The sequence below is a fragment of the Eschscholzia californica genome, unplaced genomic scaffold (assembly GCF_041429995.1).
Source record: "Eschscholzia californica isolate CP2 unplaced genomic scaffold, dmEscCali1.0.p SCAF_4, whole genome shotgun sequence".
NCBI classification, from domain to species: Eukaryota; Viridiplantae; Streptophyta; class Magnoliopsida; order Ranunculales; family Papaveraceae; genus Eschscholzia; species Eschscholzia californica.
This window is the reverse complement of record NW_028238461.1, coordinates 22,232,156-22,245,780: the sequence shown is the minus strand read 5'-3', so window position 1 is coordinate 22,245,780 and position 13,625 is coordinate 22,232,156. Positions and strand designations below refer to the sequence as shown.

The 13,625-nt window shown below is 37.0% G+C and overlaps 1 pseudogene; it reads left to right on the top strand.

The window, feature by feature from the left end:
* The first annotated feature begins 12,034 nt into the window (after positions 1-12,034).
* Positions 12,035-13,049, top strand: LOC147543675 (putative membrane protein At1g75140; annotated as a pseudogene).
* The last annotated feature ends 576 nt before the right edge of the window (positions 13,050-13,625 follow it).

Below are 13,625 nucleotides of genomic sequence, written 5' to 3'. Positions count from 1 at the left end.
GAAACAAGGGTGGAGTTAAAATAGAAGTTGCAGGAGATGACCATTTCAGGAGATCAAGGTAAGGAAATTGATCCTCATTGAATATTACATGTCTGGAAATGTATACTCTTCCACTTGAGGGATGAAGACATCTAAAACCTTTATGAGAGCTACTGTACCCTATGAAAACACTATCTAAACTTCTTGAAGCAAGTTTGGAAGATGAATAAGGACGCAACCAAGGAAAACACGAACAACCGAAGGCTTTCAAAGAGGCATAGTCAGGTTTGTTGTTGAAAATTCTTTCCCATGGGCTAAGATAACCAATAGATCGAGTGGGTAATAGGTTTATAAGGTGATTTGCAGTAAGTAAAGCTTCTAACCAAAATGATGGAGGAAGATTAGCTTGGATTAGGAAGGTACGAGTAATATCAAGAAGATGACAGTGTTTAGATTCAGCCACCCCATTTTGTTATGGGGTATGTGGAGATGTGAATTGGTGAGTGATTCCTGATGAAGTTAATAAAGAGGTGAGTTCTTTGTGAATAAACTCTCCACCACCATCTGTTCTAATAATTTTTATTGATTGAGCAAGCAGATTTTCAATTTTTGTTTTAAAATCTGAAAATACATGTCGAAAATCAGATTTAAGAGAGATAGGTAATACCCAACAAAATTTCGAAAAATCATCAATTATGTTTACATAGTATATGTAACCACTAATTGAATCTACACCTGCAGGACCCCATAGATCGATATGCAAGGTATGCAAAGGCGTTGGAGCATTCGTAGAAGAAGGTGTGAAAGGCAACTTTTTGCTCCGTCCAAGTTGGCATTCCTTGCAAAAGATGGGTTGGAGTGAAGAAGCTGGTAATAGATGTTTGAGTTTCTGCATAGTTTGAAAGGAGGGATGGCCGAGCCTTCTGTGCCATGTGAGGGAAGTAGATGTTGAAACTGAAAAAGGTGAAAGAGACGATTTAGTTGAGGTAGTAGAATCGAAAGTGATAGGATAAAGTCCATCTTTAGATGGCCCTTGGAAGAGCATCTGGCCTGAAAACAGATCCTTGACAAAATAACCAAAGGGATCAAATGTTAATGAGCAACAATTATCATAGGTAAATTGATGAACAGATAATAAATTGTGAGAAGCTTTGGTCAGTATTAATCAGTATTAACTCCTGAATTATCTCCCTATCCATCATAGAAAGATTGTTCAGAATATAAAGGAAAAGGATGATCTATAACCCAACATAAGTGACAGATACTCCTAGGGTATTTCTTGTAGTACGTATATGATAAGTTTTATGTCTCTATCCAAGGTTTCAACCTGAAAGGATGCTAGAAGCAATTTACGGACATCATAGAGGAGGTAGATCCGAAGAAAATCATGACGTACCTTACCAAAATTGTCTGGTTTAATCTGTAGAACTTTACCCATGGCAGAAAACAACAGATGGATGTCTTCTTTATTTTGAAGTGTTGGTGGAATCTCCTTTAAAGCACACCATAATGGTCCCATATTAAGTTCTATGTTTGTGAAAGGAAAGGAAATAGGTTTCATAACTAGAAGTAAACCTCGAATAATCCAAGGCCTACCAAAATTGATTGATTTCTAAATGAAAAGACTTTTTGGTCTCAAAATAAAGTAACTAGAGTAATGATTATAAAGAGAAATCTTAGCATCTTTGAATATATCATTATTATGCTCTCTTAAGAAATCTTTGAAGAGTCTGAGGCTAGAGCCATAAGGACAACATATTCTAACCAGGAAACACCTAGAAAAAGATGAGAAGTTAGAGTTCTGAGATTGTTTATTAAAAGAGACTTTTAGCTGACCTGGTTTAGAAATATACATGTTCCCCGCCATAGACTTAACTAGATTATCAACCTGGGATCTCCAGTGATGTTGAGATGTCAGATCAGAAAGGATAAGTGTAAGAAATATATCAGTGTAGGAATTAAGTTTCTGAGAAAAAGAGTAGAGGCAGACAAGCTAAGCACATATCTGAGAGAAAAGTTGAAGAGGGCAGGAGATATAGCTCATTTCATAGGGGGAATAGAAAGAACCGAAATGATTATTCACCGACCTTCCTACCAGTAGATGAAATTAACTCACTGATAGAACTTCAGAAGGATGTAAGGGAATGATGGTTTGTAACTACTATAGTTATTTGAATCAAGAAAAAGAAATTTATATTTTGAATTGAAAAAACCTAGATGGACTATCTGGAAGAGGAATCCATGCATCTAGTACTGAGTGAAAATTTGTACTATGGAACCCCTCTTCATAGGGTAATCACAGCACCACGAGTATTCATTTAACTAATGAAGATAAAACAAAGAAATTATATTTGAAAATCCAAAAGTAAAAAAGGAAGAAACAAAAGTACGGGGAAAGCAAACCGTAAAAGAGGGTATTAGACCCTCTAGGAACTAGTAAGTAGGTGAAGCTAAATCAAGAGTAAAGATACTTACCTGTAGATTGAAATTTGAGATGCCACAGCTACCAGAACGGAATTGCTTCCATCGACAATTGTTGTAGTGAATTAATACTAAAATTATACGCCCAATTGATGAAAAATTTGTGATATGATTGATGAGTGAATTAAGATGCAAGATGATATGAGTTAATTTGACTTTGATTTGTTGCAAATGTTTTGAGAAATTTGAGATTAGAATGGGTCGGTTAGTAGAAATTGAAAGGAAGAGTTGTTTCTCTCTCCTCAAAAAACTTTCTTCCCGACTCCTTTCACTGGAATTTTATTAGTCCAACACAAAATTGGCCAAACAAACCAAAAAATCACTATTCTCATCAAATCCTAACTTTGGCACGAATCCTTATTTGAATTTCATTTTATAAACTCACCATCACTTTTTCACGAATCCTAACTTAGCAAGTTGACGACACCTTTTACAAAATACAATTCAAACTGAAGATGTTACATGCTCGGCTAGTTTTAGTGGGGTTAGGTACTAATGATGTTGAAAAATGATATTCTCGGTTATCCTCTTGATGATCGAGATCTATGGTCAGATGGTGAATTTTTCTTGAACTTTGATGAAATGAGCTTGCAAAAAACATAGAAACCACTCTGACGCTCAAGTAAGTAGGATGTTTGTTGCAGTTTAAGGAACGAGTTCAAAGTCTGAGTTTAGAAGTTGGACCTTCGATACCCTTTTAGGGCAAACCTAGTATGTTTATACAGGTTTAAATGATCTGTCTCCGCTGAGATAATGCGGTGGTAAGACATCGGTCGTGATGAAAGCACGTGTTGATGGCTGTTAGGAAGAGTGCATATTTTCTAACATTGACAGATCGACACATAATGTTCGTGTATCGAAAGTGGGTTGTTGGCATGTTCTAGCCTTTAATGTCATTTTTTTTAGCTCAGAGGACCGAGCTCCTCTTACCACTTCTCTACTCTGGGGTTTTGAGCATATCTGGGCTCAAGTCAAGTAAAACTTATCTCAGATCCACCTTTTCGTGCCTCGAGGTAGTATGCGGCTCAACGGTGTTAAGCTGGTTTTTGCAAACCTTCCTTGTTGTTTTCAGTGGCGGACCCAGAAAATTTTCTATATGGGGGCACTTTTTAGATATAAAAAAAGAGTAAAAATAATCATATTCAACAAATGATTGAAACATTACGTTACTAACTCATTCAAATCACTTAAATTGTTGTGTTGTAAGTAAATTGTTCAAAACAAATTTTTGGCTTTCAAACCAAGAATCCCTATATGTTACTCTCATCCAACTCCTTTACGTCTATCTTGTGAGTTGTTTGAGATGTTATTTCATTATAAATAATTAATTACAATACATACTTGAATTACATAAAAGAAGTGTGTTAACATATATAAAAAAGAACGAGAGAGATTTTATCTGCCGAAAGAAAGTTCTCACAATTTACGTTTTCTTTCAATATCTATAATATCAAATTCCGAGTTATTTTAGAAACTGAAAATACATACATATAAATACAATACTTGTTTTAAGATCTTAAGATAAAAGCATGCAAAAGAACTAAAATTACAATAAAACTAATTCAAATTTCATAACAAACGACACCTTAATCTGATAAATTTTACATCAATGATTTTGAATAGATTACATCAATGATTTTGCGTTAGAGGACATTTTAATACTGACCCAAAAACAAACCTGATTGTATTTTAGCCCTTAATCTTCAACTTCCTCCTCACTTTCACTCCACAACATCCGACCTCGTTGTCGCCACCATTTTTTCTCTTTGAGTTCTCTCTCTCTTTCTAAAAAGTAATCTTCTTTCAAACATTTTTTTAGTTGAAGAAGGCTGCAGGGTAGCAATCATATATAGTTTCTAAGTTACATGGGCAAGTGGAAGAGTGGAAGGAGATATTACCAGAGAAGAAATTCCCACATAAATGGATTTGAATCAGGTTAGATAAAGATGGGATGAGAAGAAAGTCAGAATCATCAATATGAAGATTAACAAGTTCAACTTTCCTCTTCAAGCTTTTGTATTTAAAGCACTTCGGTACTTCCTGTACGATGATTATTGTTGTTATCTTCTTCTCCTTCTCCTTCTCTGTTTGATTATCAATATAAATTAGTAACTATATGAATAGAGAGGGGGAGAGAGAGATAGGTAAAGAGAGAAAGAAAGATTTGGGGGAATGTTTTTATTGACATGATGAATACTCCGACAATTTTAGCAGTTCCAGAAGGCGGTAGAGACTGGAGATAGTAGAAATAGAAAGAAAGTAGAGAGAGAGAGAGGCAGGGGAGATTAGGTTAGTGGGGAATATATGAAATTACGGAGGGGTGGTTTGCGCCAAGAAAAAAAATAAAATTTTAAAGAAAAAGGAGAGGAAAAACAACCTGTAAAGCTTTGATATTATAGTGTATAATTATGGAACTACAAATAACTATAATCTTATTCGATCTGTGAGAGAGGGAGAGACCATGAGGAAGAGAGAAACATTGAGAAAACAAGAAAGCTAAAGATAGAGAGGGAGAGAAAGCAGCACGAGAGAGAGAAGAACAAAGAAGGTGAGAGAAAGAAAAGAAAGGAAGAGATGAAGATTAAGAGTAAAAATTAACAAAATCAATTTGGAACCCAAAATAAAAATGTCGACTAGGTCAAATCTTGTTGACCAAAGTCGTTATGCCGCGGAGAGTTTTCTTTATTCCCCAAAGTCGCGGCCTAAAATTAGGGGGTTACACATATAAGAAGGTTTACGCAAGGATACAAAGTAGAATGGTGAAATTAGGGAATATTTGCTACCCAAGGAATTTTTTCCCTTTCATTAACATTTATTGATGTTGTTTTGCTGCTTTAGCCAATAAAAAATTATAAATAACAAACAATAAAGGGTGCAAGCTTAAGCCCATATTTTGTCTTTCGTGCACCCTTCTTTATTTGATAGTAAAACTGTCAGTTTTGAACTTTTAGGCTTGATGGAACACATCACTAGGTAAAGATGCTCAATCTGTTACAAAGGGCAGAGTTCGACAATGTTATGTTGGTACTTCCCCCAATAGGGTATGATCTCTCTAGGCAAAGACGATAATAAAAAACTAGGTTGTAGCCTGAATCAGCCTGCTACTCGTTAAATATTTTCAAACATACACTGATTAACTTTTGTATGGGCCAAGATACGTCACCAGGAGTGCCCCCAGAAATTCACGATTAATGGGCTTACACAATGACCAAGCCCATAAATTAATGGCTAATGGGCGCGACCCATTATCTTCAGGCACCTTAAAGGAACGTTAAAATACGCAAGTACATGCAACCTGGATGAAGAGGTCAGTCCTCACTCCTTAGCAAACCTCCCTATGTATATCCGTTGGGGAGGCATTACTGCCATTCAAGATGAAAATTAATATCCCGGATATACCCGTTAAGGGGTTACGATATCTGTATTTATGGTGATAGCTGCATGGGTTACCACATTAAAGACAACAACTCATCACCGGGTAACAGTCGGCCCAAGACATTATAAAATGACTGAACGAAGAATGATACAGGACATCTGATCATGGGAAACGCATCGAATTATCACATAATACATCCACTTCTCGGGAAATCAACTAACTACTCTCTCTTTCATCGATCGTTCAAACCTCTTACGAGCAACCTATGACTGCTATTATCTTTCTCTCTCTAGATGACCAAACGACCACTTTATCAAGGAAGGGCGACCTATCTTTCTCTCTTTGGGCGGCCACGAAGAGCGACCTATCATTCACTCTCTGGGCGACCACATTATCAATGAAGGGTGACCTACCTTTCTCTCTTTGGACGACCACTTTATCAAGGAAGCGTGACCTACCTTTCTCTCTCTGGACGACTAGACGACCACATTACCAAGGAAGGGCGGCCTACCTTTCACTCTCTGGACGTCCACACGACCATTTTATCGAGGAAGGGCGACCTATCTTTCTCTCTCCGGACGACCAGACGACCATATTATTAAGGAGGACGACCTATCTTTCTCACTCTAGGCGACCAAATGAGGCAAGCTACTTTATCTCTCCTGGAGGTTGCCTATTTGAATGACACTCCTTCTCCACCATCCACGTGATTCACTTCCATGAAATACAAGCAAGTCAGTCTACACGTAAAGATCGAGCTCCGGCCACTCTATGAGCCATGCCAAACTACGACCATTCCCCTCCACGGTAACTTTCCAAGGATAACATTCACGCGCCTATTACTTCTCTTGCAAGCTTACTGACTTGACCGTCGGAGTCCCTTTGGCCGGCACCATCCCGGTGTTCCCCAAAGACCTCATGGTCGCATGTATTTTGTCTCTTGTCACAGGTTAAGCTCAAATTCGTCGCCAGTGCTCATAAAAATATTAACTCGTAAAGGTCCGACTTTCGGTCAACGACCCGGTCCTCTTGACTTCTTGACCAACGATTTCGGCCCTCACAACCTTATATCAGAGTAGCACATATAAATAGCTTTTTCGATAGAACTTCCACCTCCACTCCTACATAAGATAGAGACCAACGTTTCACTCCAAACCAGAAAGTCCACAATGTCATTTGATTTTCGAAAAAAATATATTTAAAGGTTTGAAATGTACAATAATAAGCGGAGCCACTAATTGGCTAACTAGGTTGTAGCCTAGATCATCCTACTACTCGTTAAATATTATTTTCAAAAGTACATTGGTTTGCCCTATATCAGAGTAACACATATAATAACCTCTTCGACAAAACTTCCACCCCGCCCCTACATAAGATAGAGACCAACGTTTGTGTCTCCAAACTAAAAAATCCACAATGTTATCTGATATTTGGAAATTATTTACTATAAAAGTTTGACTTATTGATATGTTACTCTTTCTTACTGCATAATCATATTCATTAAGATTGTACATTAAGAACTAAGGGAACATTGAATATAAGATACAGTAAGAATGAATTTCGCATCATTGCCAAAAACCTTATATGAAATCTAGGTCATAAAAAGCTTGAAGCATTATTATATGGGAAAAGGAACAGTTTTTATTCATTTCTCATATTTTTTTTTTGTTGAAGAGAAAAACAAGAATACTAAGAAATACATGAAATTAACTCCTACAGATTGTGCCACGTTCGTTTTTGGCCGTTTTTCCTGCTCCATTTGGCCAGAGAGTAAGCCAACTTGTTATTTTGCCTCGAAGTGTCGGAGAAGATGATGTTGGTGAATTTCTCTTTGAGCTGCAGTATGTCTTCAATAATCTTGATTGATTGCCATTGAACCGAGTTACTTCAGTCAGAAGGTGCCTAATCACATTAATGTTGTCGCGTTCTAAGTGAAGGTGCTCGATCTTTAATTCGTTTGCCCAGAGCATCGTACCGCGTATGGCTAAGCATTGACATTGTTTTGGGTTTTAACCTCTGACTGATTCTGATAAAGCTATAACGAAGTGTGCTGATTCATCGTGCATAACACAGCCGATTCCGGTCATTTCTGTCACTTTGGTGAATGACGCATCAACATTAATTTTGAGGAAGGGAGATATTGGTGGAGTCCACTTTGATTGATTCTTCTACTTGTCCAAATTGGTTGAACATGTCGTAAGCTTAGTTGGAGTTGCTTTGATTCTATTAATAACTTGCATTTGGGTTTGAGATTGCTCTGAAAAGCATTTCTCACATCTCACCTTCCACATAAACCATAGAATTTTAGCATAAAGGTTAGTTTAATCCTCGTCAATATCTTTCCAGCTAAGAATTCAATCTTTGATATTAGTTATATTATGTGTACAAATATGAAAGTAAAACCAAATCAATCTAGCATTGTTACAATGTAGTAGCACGTGGTTTATGGTTTCATTCTGGTCACAATATGTTTATTTATAATTATAACTAATATATTTACCTATCTTGTCGCGTACTAGTAGGCTGTTCGTGCAACATTTCCATAAGAAAAGCTTTATTCTGGGTGTTGTATTTATCTTCCATATAAGATTCCAGTTCACAATCTCGTATTGATTAGTAGAGCCTGTGAGTCTCAGGTTATGATACATCGAACTGATTGTATAGTTACCTGATTTCGTTAGAGGCTATCTAACTAAATCCTCGCTGTGTCCCTGCAAGTTAATACTAAAAATAACATTAGCAATTTCGTTAGTAAAGCACTGATAAATTAAGTTTATGTTCCATGTATCACTATGTATGAGTTGGGCCACCCAATTCAGGTTGAAGTTTCTAGTGTTAAGGATCCGCAGAGGGTGATTCGTGATCCAATAATCGTGTCATATACCAATGTGCGTGCCCTGATTGACATCCCAGAATATCAGGCCAGAGAGAAGAGGGAAGTGTTTGCCAATGAACTTCCAGATCCAGGAGTGATGAGGTTTGGGAGAGGATGGTTAAGGAGATTGGGAAAGTACTTGGCTTTCAAAATTTTAGCCCAAAGGGCTTGAGGGTTCTTGATTATGCGCCAAGCCAATTTTCTAATGAAAGCTTTATTATCCTCGGCTTGAGGGAGGCGGAAGCCGAGGCCCCCCAGTTTGCGAGGAAGGCAAATGGAGGGCAAGTTTATTGTATGGATGGTTTTGGATTTTCCCCACCAGAAAAACCTTTTGAGGGTCTCGATGCGGTTGCTTATACCTTTGGGAAGGGCGAAGCATTGCATTTGGTATCGGGGAACGACCGCTGCAATAGTGGAGATGACCACTGAGGGACCAACTTGGGACAAAAGATTAGTCTGCCACTTAGCAAGTTTATTCTGAATTTGGTAAAGGAGGGAGGAGATATATTGGGTTTTGTTGGCCCCAATGAACATATTGGTGCCCAGATATTTGTCGAGGGAAGAGGATTGCTTCACTTTGAGGATGATCATCCTTTTGAATTTCAGGTGTGAGTTTTTTGAGAAGAAGATGGTGGACTTAGCATAGTTAATCATTTGGCCCGAGGATGCACTAAAGGTCTGAAGGATCTGCTTTAGGTGGTGAATGTTTTTTAGGGAATTTTGAGCAAAGATAATGCAGTCGTCTGAAAAGAGAAGATGCTTAATGGTGATGTTGGAGTTAGGGTTGGAGAATCCCACAAACTGATTACGGGAGTTACTGTTTTCAAGGAGTCTACTCAGGCCTTCTATGGCTATAGCGAATAAGAAAGGAGATAGGGGATCTCCTTGCCTTATGCCCCTGCTAACATTGAAAGTTGGACTGGGGAGACCGTTGATATGAACCGTCATGGAAGAAGAATAGAGGCAAGAGTGAATGAGCAGAGCCAATGGTTGGAGAAGCCAATTTTGATCATGACATTCTCGAGGAACTCCCATTCTATACGGCCAAAAGCTTTAGACATGTCGAGTTTTAGGCCGAAGTAGCTTTTGGATCCGCGGAGTTTCTTGAAAGAGTGAATCAGTTTCTGGCTAATGATAATATTATCGGTGATTTGTCTGCCAGGAATGAAGGCAGCATGAAAGGAAGAGATAAGATCCGACAACAGTCTTTTCAAACGGTTGGCCAGGATTTTAGTGATGATCTTGTATGTGGTGTTGAGCAAGCTGATGGGTCTGAAGTTGGTCGGGTTTTGGGGGGTTTTGGTTTTGGAGATCAGACAGATGTGGAAGTGGTTACATGAGGAGGGGGGGGGGGAGATGAGTGGTATGGAAGAAGTTGTTGATCATCTTAGACAGGTCTATTCCTTTCTCATAGTTGAAGACTTGTTCTGAATTATTTGAGCAACAAATACTTCAAAAAGGCACCATAGATCAAAACTACAACATGAATGTGTAAATAGTGGGAACCTCAGAACAAGAACCCTAACATGGATAGACTTTTCATGATTCTTGTTCTTGAGTAAACAAAGATTGCAATCGTTTTTATTTCGGCTCACAAAGTTGAAATAGATTTACGCACGAGAAAATGGATATCGTTGAAGTTGGCTCATTATCAAAGTTTGGCCTCGCACTTTATCACCGTGCAACACTTGTCTTAGCTTCCCTTCTAGTGTGTAACCCTGACTGGCTAGGTTATTCCATACCAAGTATGCTCCAAGAAAGTTAAGCTCAAAACATACATAAAACACTTGAAGGGAAATTAAGCTTTATTACAATATGCTCAAAGATCACAAGTCTGGGCACGTGTCCCAAGTCACTCAACTCTATAACTCTTATGCTTGAATCCTTACTTGGATGATTACAAATTTAGGGGGTTCACCTCTATTCATACTAGTAAGTTTACAAAACCGACAGACAATATCGAACCACATGGCAACGATCCAATGGTTTGGAATAATGAAGAGATTTCTATAGAAATCTCTAGAATGTCTTAGATAACTCTTGATGCTCCTCCATACTCTAGAGAATTCTCTCCAATCCCAAACCAAAATGGCAAAATGTGTCATATATATGATGCCCAAAACTACATACAAGGCATCCTGACCCAAAAAGGGATGTGAACCCAACTATTTTGTTGTTTGGTGATGTGTGGGCTGGGTTTAGTGGGCTGCTGATGGTCCTAGAAAGTTTCCTAAATAGGTCTACACCCGCAAGTGCACGGGTGTCAAGTTGTAAATTCCGGTAAGACCGGTTCGTTCCTCAGAGATCTAAGTCGAACTCAAATACTAACCTTAAAACTATTGTGATTTTAAAATTGAATTGATTGTAATCTTGGTTCAAATAAAAATAACACATAAACTTTGAAAAAAAAAACAAATAAGTTGATATTCAGAATAGAGAAAATGGTTGTTTAGGTCAATATATTATTAATAATAACTAAAAAGACACGTAGCATTTTGTATTAATTAAAAGTTGTCAAAATAATATGGATATTGATACATAAGGTTTAAAATAATATGGATAACTATTATTAAGGTCATTTTCAACTTTTTTCATTCCCTAAATACCCTTACCAATTTAAATATATTTTCTCTCACGAAAATTAATATCTCCAACCCAGTGCAATTGTTCTCGGTGCCCGAATTCCAGAATTTACTGGAACTCTTCACATATCTTCTAAGTGATCTCCCATTTTAATCTATCTTTTTTCTTCTGTTTCGTTGTAAATCTTCTGAGTGTTTGTGGGCTTTTCGGTAGAGAACGATTTGGTTGATGGGGGTTTTCTGTAGAAAACTATATGGTTGAGCGATCTAGAGAGAGAAAGAGGTTGGTTTTTTATCTATATTTCTTCATGTTATTTCTAGAGATCCTGCAGCTTATTTCACCCCTTGTGTTTATTTGATGATCTTCATGGGTTATTAATCTTTGTCTTCTTTGATGAAGGAAAATATTGGAACAATAAGATTCAGAATTAATGGGGCACTTGACTTATCCAAGATAGCTGAAATGAGACTTATTAGTCAGATCCTAACCATTGTATTCTTCAATTCTTCATCTTGAATTTTTCACCTCAAACTATTAGATGAATGGTATGTACTTTTTGACATGAAAACCCCAAATTCGTTCTATGCTACTGTTCAGTGGATGATCATTGGGAATGCATTCATCAATATGTATGGAAAATGTGAGTTTATTCAAGGTGCACAGAAGATGTTTGATGAATTTCCTATTAGAGATGTGATTTCATGGACTTCAATTTTGGGTTGTTATATTAATTGTGGGTATCCAAGAAAAGCTCTTATGGTTTTGCGTCAAATAGTTTGAAGATCTAATCTCACCAATTTTGGAAGTGTTTATTGTTGAATGGAGATGTGTTAGTTGAATTTCATACGTATTCGGAATCACCCATTACATCTATGCTTTCTTATATGTCAGTTCATAAGAATGAGAGTATTTTAGTTACTGGTCATGAAGATGGAGTCGTTTTAGTTCATCGAGTTTGGGAAATTTCAAATGCAGAAGATTGGCATTCACTTTCAATGGCACATTTACGTCCATTTCCTAAGATCGACGAGGGGAAAGAAAGTTCAACAATTACAATCTTGGAAGTTCATCAAGTTGGAAGAATGAAGTATATTCTTTCTTCTGATGTTAGTGGGAGAATATGGGTTCTTCGTGAAAATGAAACGGTGTATGGTTCTGCCACGTCAAAAAGCTGACCCCTTGCATTTATGAAGCAAAGACTTCTGTTTTTTTACCGAAACTGGTGCAGGATCATTAGATTTAAGGGGCATGACAATTAGGGAATCTAAATGTGAAGGAATTAACAAATCACTTGTAAAGAATTATGTGATTGACTCGACAGAAAGATCAAAAGATTATGGATTTACAGCATAAGGTGATCTAGTTCTTGTAGTACTACTAGGGGATATGATGAATTTCAATTGTAGAGTTCGATCAAAAAGGAAATTCGAAATGGACAGGCCTTTAGAGATTCATGCAATTAAGGGATATTTACTTGTTGTGAACCAAGAGAAAGTTTCCGTGTATAACATGTCTTCCCAGCATTATATTAGGGTTGGTGTTCCTCGACCTCTTTTCCTTGCTAGTCTTGGTGAGATTAGATCTTTATTTCTGAATTCACATCTACGGAATGAAAGACTTAAAGGTGAGAATTTGCATGAGATGAGTGAAGTATTTCAAGCAAAGTCGACCACACAATTTCTTTATGAGTTTTATACGATGAATGATGAAATCAATTCCAAACTCAAGATTTTATAGACACGTACTCTTAGTTTATGTTCTCGATTGGCAAATCGAGTTTGCAAGATATGCAACTCAAGATTATATTCTGCAAAGCTTGCAAATCATGTTTGCAATCTATATTTTGCAAGCACAGTTTGCAGTTTACATTATGCAAACACATATTTGCAGATCAGATTGTTGCAAACACGTTTGCATAACAGATTTTTGCAAACACGTTTGCATAACAGATTGTTGCAAACACGTTTGCATAACAGATTGTTGCAAACACGTTTGCATAACAGATTGTTGCAAACACGTTTGCAGAAAAACGTGAAGAAAAAAACGTCATTTTTCTGGGTTTTTTTTTTTGAAAAAAAAGTATTGAAAGTGGATCTTGTTAGAAAGCTAATGATAAATCATTTCTAAATATATAATTTTTATAGAAATCCGACATCTCAAACAAAAATTATATCGATTTAAAGTTTAAAGAAAAATAAAAGAATTTAGTTACACAAAATGACAAAAAGGGGTATTTTAGTATTTGCACACTTTTTGACCTGAATAATAATTTTCAAATGTTTAGTGCTTTTCTACTCATTTTCAATATTATTTTGACCTTTCTAGTAATTA